General features: G+C 39.5%; 1 protein-coding gene across 2 annotated transcripts in view; it reads left to right on the plus strand.

The window, feature by feature from the left end:
- LOC144016805 (SPRY domain-containing SOCS box protein 4-like) overlaps positions 1–17,805 on the plus strand; it is an 89,415-nt gene that overhangs the window by 25,632 nt on the left and 45,978 nt on the right. The window contains exon 1 of one of the 2 annotated variants that reach the window (XM_077518140.1): positions 12,136–12,278. The exons of the other annotated variant lie outside the window; for it this stretch is intronic. The gene's annotated coding sequence lies outside the window, so the exon portion shown is untranslated. Of the gene's footprint in view, positions 1–12,135; positions 12,279–17,805 lie in introns of those variants that run through there. 2 annotated transcript variants of the gene reach the window in all.

The raw sequence follows: 17,805 nt of genomic DNA on the forward strand, positions 1-17,805 counted from the left end.
TGGAGTGGGTGAATGGAAGCAGCGGATCACCTCCCGCCGCCTCCATTTACCAGCCTCCCATCGGCCCGCATGCGTATCGATGGGCACGTAAGAGGCAGACGATCGCTTGGTGTGTCTGTCAATAAGCTCTTACTTTTGTTTTCGTACAATACGACGATGCCTGGATGGGGAAGAACCTGACATGAGTGCAGATTCCAGACATTGCTACTCTTTGCTCCAAGGCGCCCTCCACAGAACAAAACTGTAATTTTCTTGTGAGTTGTTGTGGTAAATATAAATTGGCGGTGATTATTAGAAATTCAGGACAACTTCCCTTGTTATACTATAGAATGGATATGTGACCTTTTACTGATGGGCTATGGTGAAACCAACAATTCAAATTTCGAGAAGAATTGATTGCTGAATGTTCCTATAACTGACGATGTGGCGTTAATGTACATTTAATCAAAAATCAGTTTACACTACGACTAAATTCTTAACAATGAATGAGTTGATTATATATTGAAATAGAAACCATGCAGGAATGTTTTTACTGGCGCATCATCGAGTGGATATAAAATGTCTACACACCCCTGTTCAACGTTTTTCTGATATAAAATAAAAATCAGAACAAGATAAATCATTTCAATACTTTTTAATGTGACCTATGACCTGTCGCTCTAGGGGGCTTTTTTTTTTCTTGACATTTTTTTCCTTTCTAGCCAAAGGCTGAATGTTTTGGGCAAATATTGATTGTTATTTTGCCCTGTCAATCATTCCTCACAATTTGACTAAGACATTAGTTATAACTGCAGAATAATAGCTAGAGATTTACCAATATTGTTTTTTTCTGGGCAGATCCTGATACCAATTATTAGTAGTCAAGAAGGTCCCGATATTTGGAGCCGATCTTCACTTTCATTCAAAGAAAAAAAATTGTCAAAATATTTAAATGAAAATACTAATTGCAAATATTAAAATTTATTATTGCTGAATTGTCTTTAAGCATAGGTCTATAGAGCAATTTTTTTCAGATTTACTAAACATACTTTCATTTTTTATATTTAGTCTTAAACAATAGGCATCTTTGTTTTAACACTCTGATAAAGTTCAGGCAGTTCTGACGGTTATCAGCATATCTTAAAAAAAGTAAATAGCTCTCTGTTCTTTTCTATGTTAAATGAAGTTTTTAAATTTTTATCACTTATATTGCTCTTCATTTCAAACAAAAACAGAAGGTGCACAGTTCCCAGGGTAGGCAGCACCTCTTATAAATACTATTCTACTACTATAAAAATGTAAATACCATAAATGAAGTTAAGTTTTAAATTGATTCATTACCAGCTGTCTGTTTTTTTTTGTTTTTTTGTTTTTTTTTAATTTTTAAAGGCCGATGTCAATATTTGTCAAAATTCTGCAGATAAACGGACCGGCCATTAACTCATTCACTCCCAACCATTTTCACAGAAGCAATCCCGTTCGCTCCCGACTGTTTCACTGAATTTTGACTGATTTTGCAAGGCCCACAGAATATTGTGTTCTATTGCTGTAAAAGCATGGAACCTATCAAAAGAAAGATTAAAGTCTTTCATCAGTAAAAAAGGTATGTTTCTATCTGCTTCCGTTTTGCAGCAATTAGCATTAGAAGAGAGCTAAGTTTCATCAGTTTTCACAAATCTATTCAAAATCGTAAGTAATTGAGTTTTTTTTTTCTACATGGCCCTGGTTGATCTCCTTTGCTCTGCTGCCACCTGCTGGCCGTTTGTGTAATAACTACCATAAAAAAACAAAACAAAAAAAGCAAAAAAAAACCGTATAAATACGTCTTTGGGACACTTAGAACATTAAAAAAAAACGTATTTACACGTTATTGGAAGCAAATGAGTTATTCAGTCTATCCCTAATAATACAATCATAAATGTGTGAAGCGTAATATTTTTAAATTTCATGTTTGAATAGAATTGCTCTTTGATATCTTACATCATTTTCTCCTTTAGACAATAAACTAGTTGACACTTCAATCGACAGTGCATGTTGTTTGCAAACAAGTAGTGCACTCCGTCTCAAGACGCGATTTTATATTTATTATCAACCACAGTTACACTATATCATCATGTCTTGCTATATAGCAATCAAGACTGGCTGATTTATTACTGTATGCAGAACGCTTGTTACCAGCACTGTGCACAGCATTAGTGCTGGCACAACATAGGCGGTGTCCTGGCTGCTCCACCAACGTTAGACCACTAACCGCAGTGTTTTATTACAAGCCAGTGTGCTATTAAGAATGATATATTTTTAATGTCTCATTATTAGCAAAGATATGGATTTCTTGGAACAAGGTTTTCTAAATGAAGCCCTAAATGTCTTTTATTGCTACTAAAAGACATTTTCATGCAAGAGCTGTGCGGCGTTCACTGACATTTGATTTTATCCTGTTACTACTTGCGCATAAAACTCCAAATGGGTTTGATCTCATTAAATTCTAAGCGTGAATCTGAATAAGCTTGTTTAATGTCAGTGTAAGGAAGGTAGACGAGTAATCGTAAGTCCTCACAAGTCCCGTGTCGCGAATGAAAAGAAATGGCGGACGATCGCAAAAGTCCCGAGTGACCTTTATCAACCCGCTTTGACCGTTAGCTCCAATTTGGCTCATGTCAGTCTTTCCTTGAGCCATCTGTACGGAGTCATTCTACCATCTATTGTTCGTGTCCTCTTGCGTTCCCCCCTCGCACTCACCCTTCACCCCCAGGCTGCACATTTAACACTGCAGTTTCCTTTTTTTTTTTTTTTTTTTTTTCTCTGCGTGTCCCATTCACCCCCACTACCATCCATCTCCCAGCCCCCAAGTCCCTCTCTGTCTCTCCCCTGGGCCATGCGGACAGTTGGATGGCTTTTGTGTTTGTGTCGGCAGAAGGCAGCGCACGCTCACATGCACACACAGCCCCTAATTCTCCGTATAGGGTGACAACATGCCCCCCACCATTGTACCGCAAATTAACTCGCGTGCACACACGTGTCCCCAGACCCCACGGGGTCCTTTAAGTGTGAATATTCTATGAGGCAGAAAATCAGAAGGCAATTTGAAGCAGAGGCCAGCTGAGAAAGATGGGGGGGGGTTGTTCTCACTTGGTTGCCTTTTTCACCACTGTATAATTTAGCCAAAATTATTTTTTGCTCTTAATATTACAGGAATTTGTTTCCAACATATTTATCGCACGGTTTGCATTCCAGACCCACCTATGTTAGTTAAAAGTCTGAGCTGTAGTGAGGCAATATCCTATTTTTTTGCGTGCACATGCTCTCAGTCACATGTAGGGTAGTATTTCCATATTTAGTATGCTATATTTTCAAGTAGTATTTCTATAATGGCCGAAAGTGTTCGGAAAACTCCACGCTCCATGATTTACAGCCAACCCCCGCTTTCAGTGAGTCACATCTCTTTCATGATTGCGAACAAATTTCCAAGTTCGGCACTGTGGGTGTGTCAGAAGTCTGGAAGGGAGAATACGCGAAGCTGAATGGTGCGCAAGCCAGGCATGTGAAAACTGAAACAAAACAAGAACAACCAAAGTCATACATATCGTAAAATCCCAAGAATAATATAAATGATCCAAAATATCCCACCGTACTATACACTTATTCATAAAAAAATATTTACAAACATTAACATTTTATAGATGTTAGAAAAAGGTGTACTTAGATCCCAACACGATTATTTAATGTTCAATTGTACAAATTTATGTAATGATGTTTGTGTGTAAAAAGTAAAGCTAAAAGCAGCAACAATTGCTATCAAAATATTATCCATGGCGGAACACAAAGCCATAGCCAAACTTCAAAATAAAATCCTTCCAAATGCAGTTACACGCTAACATTAGTGCTTTGGTCACTTTTATTTTGAAGTTGTTCCCGGCAGTGTGACCACTGACTTGACTTGTTTTTTGTGTCGACAACACGTCATCTTGAAATCAAGTTCAATTGCTAATTAAGGATAGGGATGTAACAATAACGGCAATATCGTGATATCACCATATTAAGACTGCCACAATATATCGTCGTCGTCATGTCACGATATTAAAAGCAGCTCATCTAAAAAGTCAGGTTGATTTCCATTTGTGCAGTTCTAGCACCCTCTGGTGGCTTTTTTTTTTTTTTTTTTTTTTTTTTTTTTTTTTTTTTTTAGTGCAGTCTAATTTTCCCAAGGCATGTTTTGGCCTTTGTATGTTTAAAATACACGCTAATGGTGGCACATAATATGCTGGTGAACCGAGTCAAGTAAGTGCCTCAATATTAACTGTTGTAAGAGATCGTACGTTTTTATATGCATTGTTGTTACGTACAAAAGCACAACATTCCGTTTTTTTTCCTTTTTAGTATGAACTCATATATATATATATATATATATATATATATATATATATATATATATATAATATTATGACCTTTTTTTGTATCGGCAATATCCCCACAATATCGTATCGTGATGTTTGGATATCGTTACATTCCTATTAAGGATGCTAAAAAACCTAATTAATTGCGCTGACATTGCATTATACAGTGCCTGTTGCCAGCAGTCAGCGCCGGCTCCAGGCTTAGCATCTCCAACGTTAGCGGCTCGTTGCTAGCTAGCAGCTAAGCATGAAAGATGGTGAGAGCCATCGGATTGCTTTCTAATGTGCTGTTGTTCAGTGTTTAGGCTGGCATCACTTTGTTTCATCAATCAAAATCTATTGGGGGGGGTTATCTAAAATCTCAGAAAAAAAAAATCAAAAATTCAGAAAATTACACGGTGTTAGCAGTAAACAAAATTGGTTCACTTTTATTAGAGAATAAACAATGAGCCGTTTTGATATCCTCAAATGAATTAGCAACCAATTACTTGTCAAAAATATTAATCTCTGTAAAACTATTGGGGCTTATTATGCATGGGTACTAGGGGTGTCACGATTCGCCAACTCCACGATTCGATTTAAATTTCGATTTTGGGGTCACGATTCGATTTTTTTTCGATTTTTTTTTTTTTTTTTTTTTTTTTCCGCTCCCCCACTTTATAACACAGAGGCATATGCTTTCTGTAGGCTAAGGCTAGTCTATGATCATTGGTTCTATTCATTGTACAGTAAATCTTATTTCAAAAGATCGGCTACATATAGGTGATGCAATTTCCATATTATTTTTGTGTAAATTTATGTAATATATGATAATTGACATTAGGCAGGAATGATCAAATTCAAAGAATTTATTTACAATATAAAGTTAACCGTCTTGTTCTTACTGAAGTGTAAAATAAAAAATAAAAAAACAAAAACAAAAAGTCACAGTGGGTGCCTGCCATCTATTGACTGTTTTTGGTTACAACAGTGTGCTGTGCGTTCCTCTTAAAATAATGTGCAATGTGCAACAACAACAAAAAATATATTGTATCCAAAGTCATGGAACAAATACAGCCTGAACAAACTATATCCCAACATTTACAGTTGCTGGGCATACTGTAGCGTGGTTCAAGTACACTAATTAAATGTTTGAATCCAGGTTTTTCCAAGGCTGCAGGTCTGCTGCTATAAATAGACCTATGGATCTGGCGTTTCGCGCGAGCTGAAGTGTGTGGAAGTTTCACTGTAAATGAGGATGAAATAGTTGGTTGGACCGTTGTTTTCCCACTTCTAGTTGAATTTGATAAATCTAAATCTTTGTGATGCCTGCGTAAATGTCCCGTCATGTTTGTCGTGTTTCCCGTTGTTACGGCTGGCGGCTCGGGCCCGCCGCCGGCTCCGCTCCCCTAGTATGTATGTGTGTGTTTGTGTCGGCTGGTGCCCGTATAATGGTACTTCAGTTTGAATGCGCCAGCGCGACACTCTGATTGGAGGACTGTGCCAGCGCGACACTCCGATTGGACGACTGTGCCAGCGCGACACTCCGATTGGACGACTGTGCCAGCGCGACACTCCGATTGGACGACTGTGCCAGCGCGACACTCCGATTGGACGACTGTGCCAGCGCGACACTCCGATTGGACGACTGTGCCAGCGCGACGCTATTGTGTATCCGTGTATTATACCCCTATTGGTTATTGTTGTTTCTCCTCCGTTCTGTCAGTTCTGTCAAATGCGGTTATTATTTGTTCACCTTCCACTTTCACTCCCTTGTCAAACCCCTGCCTGAAATTTCAATTAAAACTACTCAGATGTTAAAGTCGACCCGTGTTTATCTACTCTATATTTTCTGTTATTGTGTTACTTCCCTTCCCCTTGACGAGCCGGGCGTAACACCGTGGCCGAGTACAGTACGCGCACATAGCATATCTTGCAACTGTGGTCTTTTTATCGACAACGTGAACGTTGTCGACATAACTCACCGGGAACGCAAAATGTTTCCAAACTGGTGACGAGAGAAGCGGGAGCGGCTTGAAGCACCATTGCTGTGTCTGTCCGCGCTTGCCATCATGACTGCAGGAGAAGTCAGCTAACAAGTGCCGTTAGCTAGTAGCTGAATGGCTGCGTCTCATTTGCTTTCCTGGGAGGTGGCGGTGGCGGCGGTGGCGGCGGGCGCGGGGGGGGGGGGCATCGAATCGTGTGTCCTCTCTTCTATTTCGATGCTCGAAATCGTGACGTAATTTCGATCGATTTCGATAAAAAATCGAAATCGTGACACCCTTAATGGGTACAGAGAAAAAAAAATGCTTTTAAGCGTGATTTTTGGGAGATGTATTTTCCACGGGTTTGTATTATACACGGGAGTTTATGGTTCCTGTATGTTTATTGGGTTGACTCATGACTTCAAGTCCATCAAACACCCGTGGGCCATCTCATGTCCCAACATCAAGTACCTCAAACCAGACAAATTCTGAATAAAAGAACAAAATCTTACAAAGACACGCTGAAAAATCTAATAGAAAGTCCGACCAAGAAAAAAAAAAAAAGCAAGCTGTATTTAGCTGTAAAAAGAGGATATGTCCTTCTATTTTCACTTCCCTGGCTGGGCTTTATATAAAAACAGGGAGCCAGTTGAGAAGATTTGCTTCCACTCACTGTGCTTGTGGGGCAAAGGTGATCCCGAATGAGTTCAATTGACATCCTGACATTGGCAAGCAGAATTTATTCACGTTCATTGTTTGACCAAACCGCATTAAGTTGTCGTTCGCTTCTGTCGACTTGACATCTTCATCGACCAGTAATGGAACGAGCGCCTATAGGAGCTCATGTTGACTGATATTCAATTTGCAGTGACTTAGCAGAAACAATTCGTCCGAGAAGTTAAACGGCGTGCTTTTAACAGAGCTGAGACAAACACTCTGCTGTGACTGATCGATGACTCAACTCCGATGTGCATCTGTGTGCACTTTTGTTGAGTGTAGACGTCTGAGAGCGAGCACGAGTGCGGCAAAGTGCGTAGACATGTGATGCAATGAAATGGTAATAATATCACTGGAGATGTTGTGTCATGGGTGGGTTCGGCTCACCGGTGGCTTCATGACCTACTGGGAAAAGGAAGCTCATACAGGAAGTGGGCTGGCTGGCCCTCAGACCTGCATGACTGCAATCACTGTAGTCCGTCTTACGTCTCAAGTGTGGAAGAAATGAGTGAGTGTGCGCGGATGTATAGACAGATGCATTGCTATTACTTTACTTTTGAGCATGACTGTTGACGTGTGTCCATGCGCTTGTGCGTTTTAGTTGTCTATGAGACATAACAGTGAAAATTTACAAGCTCGATGAACGATGATATGCGTCAGTGACTTTTTATGTCCCAATGTGACTTTTCCCCCTTCAATGTGTGTGCTATCATAATGCTTCTGACACTTCCCAGATGGCCTAAATGGTCGTCGTTGCCGTAGGGAAAATCTTGAGCAATGAAGTCGCGTCACAGAGCAATGAAAGAAGATCAGAAGACGCACGGCATAGGAGGAGCGCAGCAATAACTATTATTTAACCAAGAGGAAATATCCCTTCCAGGCAAAATGCTTGTTCTTTCTTCCAGCCATGCTATTGAGTTTTTATTACATGAGTAATTTTAGCTTGAAATAGGAGTTCCATATTTCTATATGTGCAGGTAGTGTGAATGTGGTCATTGCCTACAAACTTGCATTTCATCATTGACAAACTTGCCTTTTTCACCCTTATTTGCTGATTTGCTGTATTTCAGCTCAGACCAGAGCAGTAACAATAATGCTTTAGAGCAGCGGTGTCAAACATACGGCCCGCGGGCTGGATCAGGCCCGCAAATGGGTTTAATCTGGCCCGCGAGATGATTTTATAAAGTTTAAAAAAAAAAGAAAAGAAAAGAAAATTGTAATGTCGTACTAATTGATCAGCCGCCCACAGTCAAAGCATATAGATTTGTAATTTTACAAGCAGTCCTCAGATGAGCAATGCAACTTGTACGGGGAATCGTCGTCCTGGATGTCATTATTTTACACACAAACTACGGTTTGTTTAATTATTACATAAACGTGTTAAATATGACACAAATTCAATTACTGGTAACACAAATAGATATGACAAGGATTAACATCCTTATAACATCATTAACTGCGCCATGCAATGCATTCTGGGAACAATATATATGCAAAACAGGTTGATTTAATATGTCCGGAACGTATACCGGCAAAGTCTTGCCGCGTTCAATTTGCATTTGTGCTATTTTTCGGAACAATATGATTACAGTTGGGCAGCACGGTGGTTGAGTGGTTAGCACGTCCGCCTCCCAGTTCTGAGGACTCGGGTTAGAGTCCAGGCTCTGGCCTTCCTGGGTGGAGTTTGCATGTTCTCCCCGTGATGCGTGGGTCTTCTCCGGGTACTCCGGTCTCCTCCCACATTCCAAAGACATGCATGGCAGGTTAATTGGGCGCGGTTCAAAATTTTTAAAGGACTGAACTGAAAACGTGCCAAACTGACTTGCGATGTATGCCCGCTTTTCCATCTGTTCTACCTCCAGTAGGTGGCGGTATACGCCATAGCGATGTGATCCACCAGTAATTTAACATAAGAAGAAGAAGAAGCAATTGCGCCGTGAGATGACATCATGAGTTTGCTTTTTGTAATTCCTGATGCTGTTTTCCATTAATAATAGCATAAATATTTGCTTCTTTAATTAATTAAAAAAAAAAAATCGGTTTCGTCATAACCCAACCCCCCACTCCCTCTCCCGCCCGCATTTTTTTTTTTTTTTTTTTTAGAATTTCTAGTATTTCCATTCAGTTTTATTTTCGCATTTCTAGAAAATGTGAATAAAAATGGCTGGATGGAAACCCATCTAATTTTAGTTTTAGTTATTTTGTTAGTTTAGTTATTTTGTTAGTTTTCATTAACTATAATAACCTTAATTAGGGGTGTTAAAAAAATCGATTCGGCAATATATCGCGATACTACAGCACGCAATTCTCGAATCGATTCAATAGGCAGCCGAATCGGGTTTTTTTAACATCCATTTTTGATGGAAAAATATTCAACAAAACGTCTAACTTTCACACCTTAAGCATGGAAGAATGTGATATTAATGAAACATTAAGCCTTAATATTTTATTTCAATGCTTTTCTAACATGAAAAAGGTTACAACCTGTTTGTTAAATACAGTAGCTTACAGTTATAAGACTGACGTTTCAGATCAATAAATAATACATTTTCATACAAATCTTACAGTGTACATGTACAAGTTTACTGAATGGTATTTTCTAAATTTGAGTAAAAAAATCGCAACAATCGACATGTAAATTCATATCGGGATTAATCGGTATCGAATCGAATCGTGACCTATGAATCGTGATACGGATCGAATCGTCAGGTACGAGGCAATTCACACCCCTAATTTCTAGTATTTCCATTCAGTTTTATTTTTGCATTTCTAGAAAATGTGAATAAAAATGGCTGGATGGAAACCCAGCTAATTTTAGTTTTAGTTATTTTGTTAGTTTTCATTAACTATAATAACCTTGATGGTCACATGACTGGCACATGCTGGACCCGTGCACAACCGGCGGCACGTGTAGGTTGGTGTGTGTCAACAAGCGGCTTTGCAGGCGAGAGGGCGCGGTTGAGAGTTGATCCAATCGTTCGCTCGGCGTGAGCTCTTTGTAAGATGGAAGGTGGGGGGAGCGTGGGGGGAAGAAGGTGAGACGGGTGTTCCTTTCAGCCGCCTGCTGGTCTGCTTGCTGCTGGCGACTCAGCTTGATGAGATCACATGGGATCGACTTTCGCCTGTCCCTCTCGCTCCTTTTTCTGCCGTTCTTTCTAGTTTCCACCATGGTGCTCAGTTTTCATTGTCCTAAGTTGTAAAGGGTACCAAAATAGTCAGTGTGCAACATAATCTTTCAGCACCCTGAAAATGGGATACCAACTTAAGTGGTAGGGTACTAAAGCGTCAACAGTGAACCATGAGCTCCATGTGAAAGTAGGAATGAAAGAACATAAAACCATTATTATTATTATTTTTTTTTCCCATTTAACAAAGCTTGTCTTCAGGTTATAAACAACCACACGCTTCCTTGCAATGCAGTTATAGTGTTGCCAGCTTCTCTTTGTGGTATATAGAAAAAATATAAAGCAGAATCTAAATAAAATTTTGCCCTGAGGGATCATTTACGATAACGATAATATCGCGACATTAAAACTGTCACAATATATCGTCGTCGTCATGTCACGATATTAAAAGCAGGACATCTTTTTAAAAAGTCAGGTTGATTTCCATTTGTGCAGTTCTAGCAGCCTCTGGTGGCTAGTATTTTTATTTTTGGTGCAGTTTAATTTTCACAAGGCATGTTTTGGCCCTTGTATGTTTAAAATCCACGCTAATGGTCAGATGAAGGGGCACGTAGTATGGTTGTGAACCGAGTCAATATGTGGAGGAACTCAATGTGCGCTTGCAATATTAAGTGTTATTAGCGATTGTAGGTTGTGTATAGGCATAACTGTAATGTACAAAAGCACAATATTGTCTTTTTGTTTTTCCTGTGTGAGCTCATTTTTTTTTACAAAATTGTGACCATTTTTTGTTCCGCCAACCTCCCCACAATATCGCGAGAATTATCGTATCGTGACCTTCATATCGTGATATCGTATCGTGATGTTTGGATATTGTTACATCCCTCATAATCAGTATAATGAATTAAATTAAATGAATAAATGAAAATGTCAAGAACACAATGTAATTCTTGTGTTTGTCTGTTGGATTATTAAGTCTGTACACCAGGGTCACCAACTTTTTGAAACTGAGAGCAACTTCTTGGGTACTCATTAATATGAAGGGCTAATTATATGTTAATAATAATTCATAATATGTATCCATGTGAAGACACCCAACATGTTAGTAATTTCTCACAATAATTATCAACATGCTTGTGAGTGTGGATGGTTGTTTCTCTGTGTGCCCTGCGATTGGCTGGCAACCAGTCCAGTCCAGGGTGTACCCCGCCTACTGCCCAAAGCCAGCTGGGATAGGCTCCAGCACCCCCGCGACCCTTGTGAGGACTAAGCGGTCAGGAAAATGGATTGATAATTATCAACATTGGTTTAACAAGGTAGGAAACATAAATATCAACAATTAAGTGAAGTCAAAAGGGACAAGAGAACAATGGGACAACAGCTGTACCAGCAACAGTAATAAAATAGTACCATTTCTATAAATATATGTCAGTGTTTACATTTTTAAGGATTAGTTATACAAACAAAATTCAACAAAACTCTGTGGGGTGTCAATCTGGACCTGGGGTCTTCTTTGTACCCACAGGCACCATGTTGGTGACCCCTCCTGGATACATACATGAAACAAGTGCCATTAGCAATGTAGAAAAACACATTATGTTCAAAAGTAACGGTAAATCTCTTCTTTGAATTTCTACCCCTCTGTAAACTACTTCCTCTTTTTCAATCTCCCTTTCTCTCCCTCTCCACGAAAGAGTAAAGTGAGCACATTCTGCAACTGGAGCGGAGTTTGAAGGTGTTTGATGCCACAGCGGAGCTCATGGTGACACTCCCGGTTCCTTGGAAACACAATTGTGAGTCAAGAGTGTGTTGGGGGAAGGTGGTGGGAGGAAGTGATAGCCTCTGGACAGATACGCTCCAGGGAGGAAAAGAGGGAGGGAACGAGAGTGGGAGGGAGGGCGGTAGGAGGAGAGTGCGTCCACCGGGTGGCAGAGAACAGAGGGAGTCTCTCTTCTTTGGTTCTCGCGGTCCGACTTGCCGGCTGCTGGTCGCCGTCTTCCTCTCGTCTGCTTGTGGTCTCTCACCGGCTGGATAGAGGATTTCCACCATGGACTTGGGCAGACGCTGCGAGACGTGAGGATGCTCACTGGGGAGTCACTGTAAGCTGCTCATGGAGATGTCTTTTTAACGAAAAGAGAGTTTCTTTTTTAACAAGTGGTGTTTAGTGACATGTTTATACTGTAGCATCCTCCTGATGGCTACAAAGTTGTTTGTTTTCTGTTCCCGAGGTGTACATAAGGAAAAAAGCCCGCCTACATGCTGTCGCTACCGCCTGTCAACTTGGTGTGTGTTTATATTTAACATTTTCTCCCCCTGTGGATGTTACCATGCAAACAGCACGCATCTCCTCTTCCCTTCACTCTCCCCCGCTCTTGCACGGTCTCCTTTTAATTGCTTTAATGGCCTCCAGGTCCCAGCTGGCCAGCTGGGATACCCCCGTCTGTGTGTGTCTGCTGCTTTTTTTGGGGGGGATAGTGTTCCACTCCTATATTTATTGTTAAATCCTCCTCTATATTTCAGATTTTCAAACAATTGATTTTATGGATTTATGCAGTCAAGTGCACTGGTAGTGCTGTGGTGCAGACAGCGTGGGTTTGATTCCCGGCCAGTGCATGCAGATTTCCCCATTGTGCCACTAAAAAAAGATTATCTTATATCCAACCACTGTTTGTTCCAAGCCCAGCTGAAAAATTTGTGGCTTGATCCAGCATAAAAACTGTACGAAAACAACTTAGGTCTCAACAACAGTAGTATATAGACAGGTCCGAATTTACAGTTGTTCGGTTTTAGTACCACGTTGTTGTAACATGCCAGGCAACACTGTATGTACAGTAGATGCGGCGTAATTAGGAGCAACGAGATGAGGTGGACATAGGTCAGTATCAGATTCACTTTATGATGGTATTGAAATTACAGCTATTAGTTTGAGATGTTTGGGTAAATACATTCTTTCACATAGAAGGCAATCTATTCAATTTTAAACATCGGAATATTTGGTACATTTTATTTTTATGAATACAATTAAAATGTAGTACAACAGTAAAATAATGTATTTCTTAGTAAATAAATACCTACATCTGCTCAATGCCACTTTGCGGTAACATCAGAGTGGAAACATGCTATGCTAATCACGCTAACCAGACACTTGTACTACACCTGTTTCGTTATTGCTGTTTAACTGATTCTTTTCTTTTGATGTCTTATCGGGTGTTTTTATTACATTTGAACGCATATTTGCAAGGTGACATGAAAGGCGCCTCTAAACAAAACGAGTTATAATTAGCTATCGCCAATGTTAGCCATGCTAGTTAGCCATGTTGTCTGCCTCGGTAGTAGGGTTGCTATTTCCATAAGGTCAAAAAGGAGGACACATTTAAAAAAAAAATAATAAGTGGTTCACTTTCCACGGCCTCACTGTTTCGTGGATTTATTTTTTATTTTTTTTTAAATTCATTTCAATACTATACTTCAATTTCTGTGCCAGTTTTACAGTAAATTTTAATTGGGAGGAACAAACACCTCACCTCTTATTTGGAGATCTGTGCAAAAACACCACTAATGAATACTTTAGAAAGTATTTTTTAATAAGTTTAAATGTTTCCAAATGTATAAAAGTTTTATATAGTCTCTCATTGTAATGTATACTTTCAGCATTTGCGGTTTAGCTCTGGAACGTAATCCCGCGCGATAAACGGGGTTTCTCTGTACATAGAGTGCTGAGGGTTGCGGGATTAGTACTCCAGGATTTCCCCCGCTCTCATACAATAATAGGATAGATCCTGATTTCTATTTTTAGCGTATACACTACAAGCACTCCTAATCTGACAGCCTGCAGTTGCGTCTCTCGCAGCGGTGTGTTTAGTCTATCCGTGGCTGTTGGGTCGGAGCGGGACGACACTTTTGTGTGGTCTGTCCTGCCTAAGAGAGATAGCGACCCTCCTTTCTGACTTCTATCCTTTTGTTTTCTCAGCTGCTGACCCACGTAACCCCCCGACTCCCCTACCTCTGGCATTGTTTCTGTTCTCCGCCACCCTTTTTACTTGTCCCAAATCTATACAGACTTCCTCCCCCGGCAGTCTTTTAATGACTGCCCCTCTTAAGCATTGTTATTAATCTCCGCTGATCCGTTCTCCTCACTCGCTGCCTTTCTCAGACAGCAATTTGCCAAGCACGGGAAGGGTTTTCACTATTACACTATGATGCGTGTCTGCGTGTGGGCTGTTAAATGTGCTGTTGCTGCAACCTCCCGTTCCACTTTGCACGCAGCAATTTTGGAGAACACTGTGGGGAGGGAGACAAGTGCCTCAATCATGAGATGATGTGAGCATTCATGTGTGCAGCAGAGCCTGAGGTACAATCATGTCAGTTGTCATCTAGCTAATTGGTCAATTGTTAATTGGTGTCTTGTTTTAGTCTTTTCACATCCCAGATAAGGCGATATAATTTTGACTATTGCTAAATTAAAAAAATAAATAAAAAAAAATCTTAAGAGGCCATGAACTTGTGCTGCTGCTCAGAAAAAAAAAAGTAAATTAAAGTTGACCTGAAACGGAAATAGTGTCTTCTGTTTTTGCCATGGCAACCATGGATCACCTAGTTTAGTTTTAGGGCAACCAGGTCACTTGCTGACATAAATGCTTTCAGACTTGTACAAACTCTTGCTTGTACAAATAATATTGCTCATTGAAATGATCAGTCAGATTTTATTTCAAGGCTTGCAGTTGCAATGGTAACTTACTCATTTATTTGATTTTTTTAGTTGTGACCTAGTCTTTGTTGCTTACAATTGATCATTTGATTGCTTATGACTTATCCAACACAGTGGATTGAAAGTAGGGAAGACTTTTTTTTTTTTTTTTTTTTTTTTTTTTTTTTTTTTTTTTTTTTTTTCTTCTGTAGGGAAGCCCTGGAGAATAAACAAACACACTGAACACTTGCTCACTGCTACTTTAATCAAAAATACTTATTATATTAAGCTACACATTAAAAAAATGAAAATACCAGCAGATAAATCATGGTATAAATTAGGGGTGTGAATTGCCTAGTACCTGACGATTCGATTCGTATCACGATTCACAGGTCACGATTCGATTCGATACCGATTAATCCCGATACGAATTTATAAGTCGATTGTTGCAATTTTTTTTCATTCAAATTTAGAAAATACTAATCAGTAAGCTTGTAGAGTGTAAGATTTATATGAAAATGTATTATTTATTTATCTGAAATTTCAGTCTTATAGAGGTTGTAATCTGTTTCATGTTTGAACAGCATTAAAATAAAATATTAAGGCTTAATGTTCCGTTCATATAACATTCTTCCATGCTCAAGGTGTGAATCCTAAAAAAAAAAAAAAAAAAAAAAAAAAAATCGATTCTGCCCTTATTGAATCGATTCGAGAATCGCGCGATGTAGTATCGCGATATATCGCCGAATCGATTTTTTTTTAACACCCCTAGTATAAATCATTTATCATTATTTATTTATTTATTTATTTTTTTGGTGGCCTGCTACAAACAGAATTGTAAGACACAGAAGAAGTAATTTGGCCTATTATGGCCAAATGTTTGGCTAAAGGCTCCAAATAACTTTGAGGTGAAGTTGCAGTCATCAATGACTTCATTAGAGGAGCAACTTTTCAATTCTGAGGAATAATTTTTTGCAGGTCAACATCAGGGACTTGAGGAAAGGGTCTTATTAAACAGTAAAAATACGACAACAAATGCTTTTTTTTTTTAAATAATCTAATTTCTTAAATTCACATTGTGAATAGAAGAAAAATATATTTTCTTGTTTTCAGTGTAGAATTTAACTTCAAACTTATTTCTCTACTGTAATGTACTTTTGCGAACATTTATTGTGTGGTTTTCAAGTCCAAATTAAAGCTCGGGATTGTATCGTGTAAACTAACAAATAACTTTGTGATATTATACATTTTTAATATACTATATTAATAAATAATGTAGCTTTAAGCGAGCCACTGGACCACTCTTCACAGGTGACATATGGCATACTCCATAACGTAACATATGTCATAACTCGTCCTGTTTAGCGATGTGTATAGCATGTATTTGTATTTTTTCTATAGACACTTATTAAATTGCCTTCATTTTGCTGTTCAAAGTTGTATATGCTCTCTATTTTAATGCCGTTACAGCCAGACTTCCTTGAAAACTGCACGTGATCCACCAAGCACTTAATTCCGGTTTTCCACGATTACATGTCATTCTTCAGTTATCTTAGCCATTAGCATGGCTGAGAAGCACAGTAGATGGAGACATCTACTGTTAATTACGTTTCCTCATCCCTTCGTGAAAACATAATTGTCAGAAGTATATTTCATTCAACACCATGGTGGTGATGATTAGTGACTCAAGAATGAGTCTGCAACGTTTTTAGCCACACTAGTAGCCAGCCGCTGCTCGTTGCTAGCTAGCTAGCTGGCGCGGCGTAATAGCTCCAAGCTTGTCTCGCACGCACGTCCAGCCCAGCTAATCTTTTTGGGAGCCGTTCAAAAAAACTTGATTCTAACTTTTGCTATTCTGTGTATAAGTGGACTTTTACTTTAAGGTTGTTTTAAATTAAGCTAAAGTGTAGTGTAAATTCAGTAACAGTGGGTTGTACGGTGTGTTGAATGTGAAAAGAAGCAGCAGTGGTGCACCATATTCAAAACAACTTTGATTCTGTTTTATATCCATTGGGCTAGTGAATCTGCCACTTAAATCTACTGCCTAATAGATAGCACAGATAGCAAGCACTTGTATATTTGTGTATGTACGCACGTGCAAGTGAGAAAGGAATAGGCTTTGTGGAGGTGTGCGTAAAGGGGCGCTCAATCACTGTAGCACTAATAGTCTGCCATGGCACTGTCCATTTTTCACGCCTCTCAGCAGTGACAAACACTAATTTGCAGTATGCATGTTCGTGTTCATGTGTTCACTACCAGGTTTGTTTGTTAGTATGCTGTATTTCTTTTGTTTCATTTCCAATGTAAAGGCAAAATGGAGGTCATTTTTAGCTCTAGAGAGGACAAGCGAGTGGGAGGGTGTCGATGGAGCGACAGTACCTCAAGTTTGAAGAAAGGGTGTGGAAATTCTTTCAAGCCAATTTAATCCACATTACATGCATAGACAAGAACATTTTATGTTTTTTTTTTCCCTCCCAGTGGCTGCATTGAGCAGATTTGCATTTAGAGATTGTGAGGAATCTATAGAGAGTTAAAAGGGAATTTTCAAGGAATATCCCTATATGTGTGATGTTCACTGAGCGTGTGCTTCCAGTATAGAGCTGCGTGTGCAATTGTTTGTGTACAGTGCTTTAGCAAGCCGAGCTGAGCTTGCATTGATTGCCGCACGCTGGGAGCTGGAGTGTTTGGTGTCAGCCGAAAGACCATAATTTGTACCAATTGATGGGGCATAGCTCTCTGTGGATTTAGTGGTACTGTACGACAGTGAGGCAAGTGAGCTGGACAGATGGGAGTGTAGTAAAGGGAGTAAGGTTAGAAAACTCACAGCGTGATGGCGATCGCTCGATAACTGCCTAATAAGTACAATGCGTGAACACCACTTCTTTTCATCAAGCGAATGTCCCGGTCCCTGTATTTTGACATGGCTGTCAGCAGCCAGA

The sequence above is a fragment of the Festucalex cinctus genome, chromosome 1 (genome assembly GCF_051991245.1).
Source record: "Festucalex cinctus isolate MCC-2025b chromosome 1, RoL_Fcin_1.0, whole genome shotgun sequence".
In the NCBI taxonomy this organism is placed as follows: Eukaryota; Metazoa; Chordata; class Actinopteri; order Syngnathiformes; family Syngnathidae; genus Festucalex; species Festucalex cinctus.